This window comes from Podarcis gaigeae, assembly GCF_964106915.1.
Source record: "Podarcis gaigeae genome assembly, chromosome: 2".
Taxonomy (NCBI): Eukaryota; Metazoa; Chordata; class Lepidosauria; order Squamata; family Lacertidae; genus Podarcis; species Podarcis gaigeae.
Genome location: NC_139679.1, coordinates 25330065 through 25344070, shown reverse-complemented (window position 1 = coordinate 25344070; position 14006 = coordinate 25330065). Strand labels below are relative to the sequence as shown.

Here is a 14006-nt window from a genome sequence, read left to right as displayed (position 1 = left end):
AACTGATGTTTCGCTAGACTTCTCCATTACTTCGAATTGCCCGTCTCCCTGTTTTCGTGGAAGCCTTGTGGATGCGAAAAGTCTGAGCCGTTTAATGCTGGAAAGTGAATGGAATGTCTTTGTCTGGAAAGAAAGGGGGTGGGATTAGGACACCCACCCACCCCCAATTCTGGGGTGTTGTTGATCCTCAAAGGTCTACCTTCCACCACCTCAGGTCTTTCTCGAGGGAAGAGATTCTCCATGTTATGTGTCTTTGCACATGTAAGGGTGGTTTAGGATCACAACTCTCCGTGAAGCAAAGGTTGCGAGGGGAGCTGTAACGAATAGGTACCTTGTTATCTGAAACTGAAAGTGTACTCTGGAGAGAGGAGAAGATAATAAATAATAAATAATAATAATAATAATAAGGAAAGAAGAAGTGTCAGAATGCAGAGATGGCTGGCAGGGGTGTGGTGGAGGAGAGGGATCATAGAATTGCAGAACTATGTTGATAAAACTTGTTAGTGAGGGACAGTTGGATTAGTGGTGGGATTCTGGCTATGAAGTCCTTTGGGTAGTGGGAAAGGAGTGTGTGTGTGTGTGTGTGTGTGTGTGTGTGTGCGTGTGTGCGTGTGAACAATAATCTTGTTCTCTCCCCCCTCCCTTCATGGTCAAAAGAAGGCCCCATAGCCAAAACATCAGCCCTTCTAATCTTTTCTTTTCTCTACGCCCCCCCTACCCCACCCGCAACATGTGCTTTATTAACCCCCTTTTCTCATTTAACTGCTTTGAATAGCTCAGTGGGTAGCATCCTTCTTAGAAAGTGAAGACTGGGCTCGCTGGTGGGGGGGTGTGGGTGGCGGCGGGATTGGTGGGGGGGGGAGAGAGAGAGCTTCCTTGGAGATGAGATGTCAGAAGAGAAATGCAGACAACCCCCAGCCCTGGCCTAGAGAAAGAAAAGCCCCCTCTGTAATCCTGTCTGCAGTGTCCTCATGACCACAGGCTCCAAGGTAGCCAGGAATTCCAGGTCCCCCTTTTGAGGGAAGACAAATGGTGAGATTTGGAAGAACCGGGTCACTGGGGCAGCTCCTTCTAAGCTCTGCAGGCATGGAAGGGATATTTTCTTTTTTTAAAAAAGTAATCTCACTGCTGCGTTTTGCTAGTAAACTAAATTAGAGGGAGGAATGAAAGGGCCCCTTGGATATGCTCCAGGCAGCGCAAAGAGGAGAGGGCTTGCATGTTTGAGGTCACACTTAAGCTTGGGCAAGTTTGTTTATTTATATTTAAATGTAATGGTTGCTTTGTGGCCACAGGGGCTCTCAAAAGAGGCTTACAATAATAATAATAATTTAAAAAGCAACAGTAGAAGTATCATGAAGCTAATTCCTTAAAGGCAATGCACAATTGTGTAGAGTCCATGGGAAAACTGCCTTATATATATCCAGTCCATCTAGCCCAATACTGTTGACTCAGACTGGCAGCAGCTCTCCAGGCTGAGGTCTTTCACATCATCTATATTTCCTCTTCAACCAGGCTTTGGGCTGATTAATATTCTACAGCCTTTTAAATTAAGGTTACCAGAAGTCCCCGTTTCCTGGGGACAGTCCCCGGATTTACAAATCAGTCCCCATACAAAATCCATTGAAGTTGAAAAGTGTCCCGGATTCATTGAAAAAAATCTGGTAACCTTATTTTAAATGTGTCTGTGGGAAGGGGTTGAGTTGTCGTTATGCTGTTTTGTTGTTTTTTTGTCCTGTATTTTATTCTGTGAGCAGCCCTGATATCTTAGGATGAAGGGCAGTATTTAAATCTAATAAACAAAATAAAAATAAAATCTACTAGCTAATTTCTCCCAATAAGGAGACTGAGGAGCATTTTACCACAGGTGATCCCCAAATGAGTGATAAATGGTTCATTTGTGCACCCCCCACTCCGTAAACATTTTACTCCTGGCATGGCAGTTTTGTTCCAAACAGAAAATAAGTCTCTACAAAAATAAGGCTATAGATGGGGCCCTCCAAATCTTTATTGCTCTTTCGTTTGACAACTGCGCGCGCACACACACACACACACACACACACACAGACACACACACACACACACACACACACAGAGAGAGAGAGAGAGAGAGAGAGAGGTCTGGTTCACACATCACATTCAGCAATCATTAATATAAACTATGGTTTAAGATAAGCACACAGTGTGCGCGACTTCTCCCCTGCTCCTCACCATGGTCCGCTTAGCGTTACATCCAAATCCAGGTTCATGCTTTGTCCCCCCCCCCAAAAAAAAAACCCCAACTATGAGCAGTAAGCCGAGAACAAACCTTGGCTGTGTGTTGCCTGGTGACCAACAAACCACAAGCTTGGGTTTGAGCACAATACTAAGCCAGATCATGGTTTGTTTTCAGGTGGCAGCAGCAGCAGCGGAGGAGGAGCTAAGTGCATGCTATTTCAGCCAGAAGCTGGCCACATAACCCGGGAAAGCTATCTGCGCACAGACGCTGGCTCCCTCATAGATGAGCACCACACCCCATAGTCAAATTTGACTGGACATAACCTATTTTACCTATTTCAGCAGCATGCATGTTTACGTTAGATCGTAGTATATTTTAACTATGTTTTAATACAATGTGCAAAATGCCTTCGTTCATTCTGCAGTTCCCCATTCTTCAGTTCAGACTGGGCAAAACCAGAACCACCTAAGACATACCATTGGGGTGGAGAACCTCAGGCTTGGGGGCAGAATGTGGCCCTCAAGGCCTTTCCTTCTGGCCCTTGGGACTCTTCCCAAGCTACACACCCTCTCCCTAGACCACACACCGCACCAGCTCTCCTTAAGTATTCCCCCCCCCCCGGATGAAATGTGTCCTTGAACTTTGATATTGCTTCCTGTTTGCCTGATTGGAGGGCGTGTGAGTGTGTGTAGAAAACTCATCTTCTGTACAAAGGGAAAAGTCACATTTGCTGCCCCACCCAATTTTGCTCTATGCCTTGCCCCCTACTGATTTGTGCCACCCACACCCCAGCAGGCTGCTTAGATTCCACCTGCCTGTATGGCAGGGTGCATGCCATTTTCTAGTTATTATAATCTTTATAACAACTTTATATAATCCTTAAGGCAGCACTGTTGTCTCTCATATTGCAGGTGGTGTGTGTGTGTTTGTTTGTATGTATGTATGTGTAAAATAGGGTTGCCAGACGTCTGGGAATTTCCAGCCATGTCCTCTTTTGTGGGCCCTACATGCCCATGTAAGGGGAATTTTACATTTTAAAGCAAATGTCCTGGATTTGGGGGTGTTTTTTTTTAAAAAAAATGTGCATGGGTGGCTCTGGCACGGATGACCCGGGCTCTGGCATGGGCAGCTTGGGCTTGGCAGCGGAGGGGCTATCAGGTGATTGCCCTCGAAAAGCACAACCACCTTTTGTGTGTGGATTTTTACCTCTTGAAATATGGCAACCCTAAAACATGGTGGAGTATGGCTTGCCTAAGAGTTTGTGGCAGAGGTTACCAGAGACTCCCCGATTCATCGCTTACTCACTTAGCCACTATGAAGCACTAGCTGTTGCAATTTCACCCCCTCGTCACCCAATTACTGAACACTTAGAATCATAGAATTGTAGAGTTGGAAGGGACCCCCAAGGGTAATCGTAAATCCAACCCCCTGAAATGCAGGAATCTCAGCTAAAGCATCCCTGGCCACCCAACCTCTGCTTAAAAACCTCCAAGGAAGAAGAAGTCCACCATCTCTCATGGGAGACCATTCCACTGTCAAGCAGCTTTTACGGCTCGACAGTAAGAGTCAAACACATCTTGCAAATGTGAACCAATTCTACGTTAAAGCACCAGCTGGAATGTGCTTCCCTGGATGGGTGTGTGTAGTGTTAGTGGAGGGGTAGTACCTCTGGTGGGGGACACCTTCTTGGGTACTTTGTCCACCTTTGGTCCCCACTGTACTAAGCTCTAACCTGCTCCCTTCTGTGGATTGAGTGGACAAGATTCAATTGGGGCTCAAGTGGGCCGAAACGTCAAGAAGGCGGTTTCTGCACATGCTGTAGTGAGGGGCAGATGGTGTTCATCAACCTGGGAAAGCAGCCCATCTAGGAAAACTCTGACCCTAAATCTCCGCTGGCTTGTGGGATATCTTCTGGAGAATAAAAGGCTAAAGAGTAAACCCTTACAGAAATCCAGAGTGGAGTCCCTAGGCAGTTGGATGGTGCCTTGTACACCTCTTTCCAGCAACTCCTGCAGCCATATTGGTGCCAAACATATTTTTCTGCTTTCCTTTGGATCACATCAGTGAGGCTGAGAAGGATGGGGGGGGTCCTGTTGTCTGGGCAGCCCAGGACCTCCATATGCACTGCCCTGATTTGTGCCCCGGAGTGCTCACTCTGGTGCTGCTAATGCAGCAGTTTGACCTCACCTCCAGAGGCGCACTGCATTGTCTCTTGAGACAGATGGATGCCAATAACCCTGTATGTTTGCATGTGTGTCGTAAAAAGCAGAGGCATCACCTTGCCGACAAAGGTCTGTATAGTTAAAGCTATGGTTTTCCCAGTAGTCATGTATGGAAGTGTGAGCTGGACCCTAAAGAAGGCTGATCGCCGAAGAATTGATGCTTTTGAATTATGGTGCTGGAGGAGACTCTTGAGAGTCCCATGGACTGCAAGATCAAACCTATCCATTCTGAAGGAAATCAGCCCTGAGTGCTCACTGGAAGGACAGATCCTGAAGTTGAGGCTCCAATACTTTGGCCACCTCATGAGAAGAGAAGACTCCCTGGAAAAGACCCTGATGTTGGGGAAGATTGAGGGCACAAGGAGAAGGGGACAACAGAGGGTGAGATGGTTGGACAGTGTTCTTGAAGCTACCAGCATGAGTTTGACCAAACTGTGGGAGGCAGTGGAAGACAGGAGTGCCTGGCGTGCTCTGGTCCTTGGGGTCACAAAGAGTCGGACACGACTAAACGACTAAACAACAACAACAGAAATAGCTGTGTGTAGAAATCGCATTCATGGCTATTCATCCAGTTTTGCTTCTTGCCCTACCTTCCATTGGCGTGTGACCCGTGGAGGAATGCAACTGTTGGGTGGGAAAAGGTTCCCCATCCCTGTCTCAAATAAAGGGGGAGAGCTATCCATTGTGGAAGAGCAGAAACTACGGCAAACGAAACTATGAGCTCCTTGGCCGCTGCAGCCAATCCACAGCACCAGATCGCCACAGCTGACTTCAAGGCAGTCAACCTGGCCTTTGGCGTATTGTGCCTGCCAGTGATTTATAGATTGTGCCGCTTGAAAGCAACAGCATGCACAGCCTCTCCATCATTCCAAGCTACCTCACGACATTGTAAACAACTGTTTCGGCAGCATTTCTACTCATTTCCCTTAAAGCTTCTACAGAGGGCCTTTGCCAGGCATTGTGTGGAGTAAACTCAATTAATTAGTTCATCCTAGGTCTGGGGTTTCAGCCAGAGAAGCAAGTAGTATGAGACCACACAGAATCCCCTCCTAGGAATAAAATCAATTTCCTTTATACATTTAAAAAAAAAAGATGATTAAAATTCTGTCTGCTTTAATTCACCAGGATGATTCAATTGTCTCTGCCATGTAGCTCCAGTGGGAGTTTTAGCAAATGATAACAAATAAATGACCAGCCGAAGCACAATTCTTGGACAAGCAACATTTCTCAAATTGCTCCTCCCTAGACAATCATGAGGGAAAACATGGAGAAATTCCGTGGCATGGGAAACATGGTGGGCGAGAAGGAAAAGAGGACCGGACACAGAGGAGCTGTTGAATTAAGCCACTTTGCCCATTCAGGGAGAAGAGGACCCGTCCCCGGTGCCATTTGTGTGAGGAGGTTTCTATTGCAAATGAGCAGGAGCCATTGGCAAGGGCCTGTTTAATTTGATCGCAGTTCATGGCAGACCGAGAACAAAGGAAGCAACTGAGGCAATAATTGCCTCCTGGTGGGGAGCTGGAGAGTTTAAACTTGGTTGGCACTTGCACTTGGAATCAGACCACTCTTCCACTGGCCCTGCCAGGCCCACAATAGGCCAGGTAACAAAGATTGTGGGGGGTGGGAAGCAGGGGGATGCTTTCAAAGTCACACACAGCATGTTAGCACAGCCTGGGCGAATTGGAGGAGACTCTCACATGGAGGAAATGTCTCCAGGGGTCTAGGGAGGGAAGTCTACTCTTTATCACATTTGAAGTACAGCACAAGAGTTTTTCACCACAACCCCATAGGGCAGGGGCTGCTTGGTCCATGACCTTCGGGTAATCTAAACCCTTGGCCAGCAACTCATGAATGACGTCACACATTTTCTCCTACATAGAGATGATCGGCATATAGGAATAATGTTTAGCTGTATTTTTATTTCATTCCTCTTCCTATGTTTTTAGCTGTTCTTATTTTATCTGTAAGCTGCCTTGAGGCTAAAAGGCTGGGGTAAAATATTATTATTATTATTATTATTATTATTATTATTATTATTATTATTAGCAGCAGCAGCAGCAGTATTCATATGAAGCAGCTCTAAAGAAAGGCATAGAGCATGAAGAGGGGCTGCAAGGGAAATTTTCTAGTGATTTATTTTTATGTGAAATATTTTCCATTTCACAAGCTCATTTGCAACAATGAATGGATGCCAATTGCCAAATGCAATATTGGGCAAGCTTGGCAGTGTCAAGGTTGTTGTTTTTCTTTGTTTACTAAATACAAGTGCAATAAACATGCCAAATAAGATCACTCTCTAGGGCATAAGAAAATGTTGCACTGGAAACTTACTCTTTTCTTCTGAAAATTGCTACATGTGTAAGTACCTGAAATTGCAAATTTCCATTTCGATTTTTCCAATTCAAAATTTCCCAGGTAACCTACATCACCAAAAGCACAGTGCTTATGACCCTTAGAGCAAAACCTGAAACAGTGGTGGTATCTGGAGTACTGGATTTGGATTTTGGAACTTGAGGTTCAAATTCTTGCTCTGTCACGCTTGGCCTGGGAAAATTTGCAGCCAGAACTTGCGTACTGAGAAGGCAAAAAGCGACTGCAAAACAATCAATCAGGCAGCTTAATATGTTCTGAAATGTTAATATGTTTTAAAATTTATTCTATTTTAATAAAAGTGATTTTGTAAAATATCATTTTTATAAACTAAAATTAACGGCCAAATTTGTGTCAGTTATCCCAGTGAGGAATTCAGCGTAGGGCTATGGCAATTGTTGCATCAGCACAAGTCTTTCAGATGCACCCCTTCCCCGGCGTGCTGTTATGGGGGTTGTTCTACCCCTTCCAACCCAACTTTGGGGGTCATAGGGGAGAAGGGAAAGCCCTGTTGTGCTAGCTAGCAAGCAACCTTGTGCAAACATCTGCTAGTGGGACTACTTAGTTGAATTCTGTCCTTTGTACACATTTATCAGAACACTGGAATACCCAGTTGTACATTTACTTCTTAGTGAACCATTGGGCAGACAACTGTCTGCTTGCTTTTGATACCTCCAGGAGTAGAGATTTACTTTTAAAAGCCAAGGAAAATGATAATTCAGACGGTAATATTCCAGAGGGGACTAAACTGCTAGATTTCCCCCTCATGCTTTAACCTGGCCCTTGGGCAACAGGATGTTTTAGTCTGAACTACCTCTTGGCGTTATGAGGTAAACTGACATACAGTGGTACCTCGAGTTACATACTTAATTCGTTCCAGAGGTCCGTTCTTAACCTGAAACTGTTCTTAACCTGAAGCACCACTTTAGCTAATGGGGCCTCCTGCTGCTGCCGCCCCGCCGGAGCACAATTTCTGTTCTCGTTCTGAAGCAAAATTCTTAACCCGAGGTACTATTTCCGGGTTAGCGGAGTCTGTAACCTGAAGCGTATGTAACCTGAAGTGTATGTAACTCGAGGTACCACTGTAATTGTGCAAAGTCCTTGGAGGAAGGAGTAGGATGGAACAAATATATAAAATGTAAGAGAGATTATAAAATAAATAAGCACTAAAAAAATCTGTAATTACCAAGAGGACCCTCTCAAGTTTGAATTCATGCGAACTGAACTGAGGCAATACTGACCCTACCATGCTAACTTCCAGACTATAACTGAGGTTTACATGTGGTCTCCCCAAGCTGTATTGAGAGGTAAGTTTATACAGCTTCTAGCAGTGTAGTGAGACATACATTCCCAAGTGACTCATTAGAAGTCAAGGGATTTGGGCTAGATTCAAGGTTTTGGGGGGCCTTGGGTAAAAGATCACTGGTAGGTGTTCTTAACCAGCAATTTATCTTAGAATATCGATGTCTCTACCATTTTCCCCAGGCTCAAGTTCATTTTTTCTAAGAATTCTAACTCTGTGTGCGCCTACATTACATGACCAACCCCACATGTCCATAAACGTTTGGAGGGAGCAGGTTGTGACCACTGGCCATACCTCCTGCCAGGAAGGGAAGGGAGGAAAGCACACACACAAGAGCAACATTTTTATTGAACTCAGTGCATTTCAAACTGATTTCTTCATCAGTGTCTCCCTCATATGCAAGTCCTATGCACACTGCCACCAAATGTACAGCCAGCAGCTGTTACGGCTGGAGCATGCATTAGACCTATTTCCCCCATCTAAGTCATTGTTACACAACAAGCAAAATACAAACTCACACCGCACAATCCAGCAGCCCCAAAACAAAACAGCTCCAATCAAATCAGCCTCCAAACGACTCCCAGACGCGGAGAATCTTGTTAATTTCAGACAGAGTCCTGATGACCATGGAGACCGTCATTCCAGAAACCAGGGGCACCTGTCATAAAAAGCCCTACTTTTAGCTGCTATTGATTTCCAGGGTTGGCATAAAATATGTTGTAGCCTGAGGCAGCAAGGCAAATAGCGCCCTGTCTTCCCAAGTCAAGTTGCATAGTCATTCTGGCACTTGAGGCCGAAAATCCAACAAGCCCTTTGCCCGTTTCTTCCCTGGCGGTGAAATTATGATAGTAGCAAATAAATCACCATTTGCTGCCCTTTCGTGACACCCAAAATTGGCTGCCTGCAGCAGACAACTCACACTGCCTAGTGCTAAGTGCTGGGTCTGGTGATCTCACCATACTTAGTGAGCAGAGCCTGATTAGAGGATTTCAACCAGCATGGAGGTTCCTATAGTGGGAGGTGATCTTGGAGGTAGGCTGGTCCCTCGCCTGGAGGGCTCCAAAAAAGTCCACCCCAGCACACTGACCTGGACCTGGATGCTAACAAAAAACCAGGTCAGGTGCTATAGACCTGGTTGGAGATGTTTTCAAGGAGTGGAGCCATCAAATCCAAAGTCTGATTATAAGAGACTCAGTTGTAAGGTTTTGTTTGATAGAGATGTTCATTTTCTCCTGTACCCCCCTTTTTTACAGTGCAAGAGAATTATGGACGGCCTCTACATTCGAGTCACGTCCATATGAGGAACCGGACTGTCTCTATACCTGGCAGCCGCCGCCTTGAGCAGAGTTCAACCTCACTGGCATCTCCTGAAAACAGTGAAAAGGTACAATGGAGCTTTGTGGTTTTGTCTTGTTCTCTTTGTGGATGTGTACATTGGATTCACAGGGGGCCTCCATTATTTATTTAATGTATTATATTAGACTTGCAGTATTTGAAATTTCAGAAAAGCACACCAGAAAACCACCAGTTTCCTTTTATTTAGTTGCTATTTGAAGTTTTAAAGATCTGTCTGAAACGGTTAAAAAAAATGAGAAAATGAAAGTGTAACGCACAGACATTGAAATTTGTTATTTAATCTGTAGTCTACCTCTCTGCCTTGAACTCTAATCAAGGTGTTTCACACAGAAAGCAACTAAACCTCCTCACTCCAAGAATTAAAATCCTCATAGTGTTCGTGTGTACTGTTCTTATTTTGAGATGTAGAATTGAGAGATGTTTTCGAAGCATCCCAGGCACAACCTGGAACAATTTTCCATGGAGAACAAAGTGCAGAGCCAGCAGGTTCAAGAGAGGCAGGCAATTTGAGGCCCTGTTGAATTTGCTTTGAAGTCTTTGGAAGGTGCTATAACACCAAGAGCTATTATTATGTTAATGTACTGTGGACCAGATTCTGAAGGCTGTTCCATAAACCATCATCCTCAGCATTCCATCCCCTGTTCCCTGAAGGTCATAACCCTGACACCTGGTTTATGACCCTTAGAACTGAAGACTCCTCTTCCCTGTACATATGCCTCACGATCAGAGGCAGGTCAGAGTCAGAAGGACAATTTGCAGCTTGAGTGTTTTGCAAGGATGCAAATTGCGTTATGAATCTCAGAAATGCAAATGGTGGAGTTTTCTCATTGGCTGCTATGAGTGGGGGAAATGGAGATGGAGAATGTGTAGGTCATACAAACCTCAAAGGTTTATTTGTCCATGACGCTAATTCACTTCTGGGCTGTTTGCCTAATGCAGTCTTCTCTCACTCCCAAGGATATCGTGAAGTATTTAAACTGCTGGAAACGACCAGCAAGGATTGGTGCAACCTATTGGTTACTTGTTCAATTAAAACATCTCAAAAATGAAAGCTACTGAGAATGTGTTACGGTGACTAAACTAGATCTGATCTGGTAATCTTAATTTTACTTTGGAACGCTTATAAAGCAAAACAGCTAGCTACTAGTTTGGGTCTTTGAGGTCACAGCCCTTTGTTCTCTTAAGTCCAAAGGTGCATCGAGTTCCAGGTTATTTGATTACGTTGCATTTTGTACCCTTCTTTCCCCTTCCTATACCGCCTAACATCAATAAAAAGCAAAATAGCTAATCAACAACAAAATAATCCAAATAAAACGGGGGAAAATCAAAGTGGCAGATAAAAAGACCAGTAAACAAACAACCAACTGGAAAAATCTTGCACAAGACAGGCTTGCCAGATGATCTCAAAGTTCAGACTGATTAATGTAGGGGAATTTTGCCCTTTGGATAACTTGGCCCCAAGCTGTTTGGGGCTTTAAAGGTAATAACCTCCCTCACCTTAAATTGCAGAAGGAAATCGGCCTACAACTAAGCAGTAGACATAACAAGGAAGCAACATGATCCTTAATGGCAACATAGTGCAACAACGGAAATTTCTGAATGGTTTTCAAGGGCAGCCTCGCAAAGAGAGCTTGACAGTAGTCCAGCAAGAGGCCTAGCGTGGTGTAATGGTTTACAGTGCTTCACAAGGACCTAACCTGAGCAAAGGCCCTTGTAACCACTGCGGCAACTTGAGCAAAGCTAAATCAAGGAACATCCCCCCAAATCTGATCTTTTGAGAGATTTCTTACTTAATACGCAGTAGTCCAGTGAATTAAAGATGTTACACCTCTTATCACACCCACTCTTGTACTTAAGGTGCTGTTGTTAGATTGGACCCCAGATGATGGAATGGTTGTTTTTGTGACAAGGTAAACAATATTTTAATTTAGATTCCTGGTCTAAAATTCAGGTTTAGATCCTGGGTTCAGTTATGCAACCAAGACGTACGGTACTGAGTTTAGTTCTGGGGGCAAACATAGATGATGGGAATTGAGGCTGGTCCATTAGGGCAAATGGGGGCTTGCCCTACTAAGCTGTCAGCTGCCAGCTGTCCCTAAAGGTAAAGTGACCCCTGACCGTTAGGTCCAGTCGTCGCCGACTCTGGGGTTGAGGCCCTCATCTCGTTTTAGTGGCTGAGGGAGCTGGTGTACAGCTTCCGGGTCATGTGGCCAGCATGACTAAGCCGCTTCTGGCGAAGGAGAGCAGTGCACAGAAACGCCGTTTACCTTCCCGCAGGAGCGGTGCCTATTTATCTACGTGCTTTTGAACTGCTAGGTGGGCAGGAGCAGGGACCAAGCTCACCCCGTTGCGGGGATTCGAACCACTGACCTTCTGATCGGCAAGTCTTAGGCTCTGTGGTTTAACCCACAGCGCCACCCATGTGCCAGCTGTCCCTACCCCCAGCCTATTCCCTTAGTTACAAAGCAGTCTGGGTTGGAGGTTGATAGCTTCCTTCTCCTTTGTCTCACTGTTGCCCTTGTAGCACTCAGCAGGGAGAGGATGGGGTGAAAAATAGAATTAGCTGGCCATATGTATCACTGGCTCTGACTCTATCTGCTGTTGGCCAACCCGGCTTCCACCATACCAATCATGAGTAGGAAACATGAGAAGCAACAATTTTAAGATCGAAACAGACAAGATGTGAAAGTAATGCCCCATTTAAAAACAAACAAACCTGAAATATATAGTAGTTCTGTTCTAAACTGAATCTGGACAGTTGTATCCGGCAAGTATCTTTTGCACAGAGCTATCAAACCATACCTAGGAGAAGTATGGGACTGTTCTGTAGGTATTCTGCTTTCATGCACGACTTCTACACTCAGATTTCTTGATGCAAGAATGGTTGAAGATCTACGTGTTGCATCCAAGGCTGCAAGAGGAGAGTTCTACTTGTGCACAAAGACTTCCCTTTCCTCTCCTCTCCTGTGCCCTGAAAATCTTCTCCAAATAGTCCTCCAACCCTTTGGAGCAGGGTGCACTGGGGAGAAGAGGGGAAATGATATTGTGCAAGCAGAGGTCTGCTGTCTTGGAGCCACAGAACAGCAGCATTTAATATAATCCTATAAGCTACGAACATGAGTTTGACCAAGCTGCGGGAGGCAGTGGAAGACAGGAGTGCCTGGTGTGCCCTGGTCCATGGGATCATGAAGAGTCGGACACGACTAAACGACTAAACAACAAATATCAATATCTGAATACCAGTGGCCAGGTACAGACATTTTAGATGATCTACACTAAAAATAGGTGTCTTTTGGTTTGAATTTAATCTTCTAGAATTGAAGAATGAGGGTAGTAGACACGTTCCATTTGATTAGGGTCAGAGATGGAGCACCTACAGCCCTCCAGATGCTGCTGAACTCCAATTCCCATCAGCCCCAGCCATTGTGGCCAAATGTCAAGGATGATGGGAGATGATGTTCAGCAAATCTGGAGGGCTGCAGGTTCCTCACTCCTGGTTATGGTTTGAAAACTGTGCTCTGAGGAGTCTAGGAAGCTGTTGGCAGCTTATCAGTGGCGAGACTACACAACAACAGCCTGTTCTTCACTTGAGGGTTGTTGGGTTTTTTTCCCCAAAGGGGATGTAGGATGTGGTGGAAGAGTGAATTCTCAGTGGTGATAGTGCCCAGCAGGCTTAGACAGCACTTTGTTAAGAAAGGTCCTTCTACTGAGGTTCTTTGGTCTTGTGAATCGTGCATTTAAACTTAAGGATTTTGACTTTATCGTCTTTATTCATTGTTTTAGATCAGAGTTTTCCAACCTTCTCATGTTGGCGACACACTTTTTAAAGACATGCATCATTTCGCGACACAGTAATTCAATTTTACTAGCAAACCGGACATTAAATGCCCTTATAAGAGCATTTGTGCAACACACCTACACACTGTAGCTGACACACTAGCATGCCGTGATACGCAATTTGGAAAGCTCTGTCCTTCAGGGTAGACTTCCTTCTCTTAAATTGTGCAACAGAGCCATATACAGTGATGGCTCTGTATAAAAAACAGTTAATAATGTGATAATAAGTGGAAAGAGTGATGCTTCCTGAATATCCTGCTTGTGGCTTCCCACGTGCTGTGCATGGCAAGCACAGAACCCTGGACTAGATAGGCATTTTGGTCTGACCCAACCGGCCTTTTCTTATAGAAAGGCATTCTACTGTTCATTTTAGAACTACAGATTTATCACAGTCACAAACCAACTTAAGTTGATATGCTCAGGGTAATTAATGTTAAGTTTCATGCATTACATCTCAGCCACTAAGGGTTGATAGGAGCCTAGAGTTATTAGTTTGGAGAATGTCTTGCAGGAAAGATTTTAAGGGCAAATCAAAAGCCCCAAAAGGACAACAGGAAAGAAGCTCTAGACTGCAATCCAAAACCCACTTACCTGATGGCTCCATTGACATACAATACACCACATTTCTGAGTAAATGTGTAATAGGATTGTACAGTAAGTCTGCCAACCTGGTACTTCCTATCCTTTGCCTCTATAGAAATGA

At 44.8% G+C, this 14006-nt stretch overlaps 1 long non-coding RNA gene across 5 annotated transcripts in view; it reads left to right on the top strand.

Moving 5' to 3' along the window:
• The window catches only part of LOC310839281, a 78262-nt gene that overhangs the window by 4058 nt on the left and 60198 nt on the right, over nt 1-14006 (top strand). For all 5 annotated transcript variants that reach the window (XR_014561387.1, XR_014561388.1, XR_014561389.1 and 2 more), the window contains exon 2: nt 9364-9494. This is a non-coding gene — a long non-coding RNA (uncharacterized lncRNA). The remainder of the gene's footprint in view (nt 1-9363; nt 9495-14006) is intronic.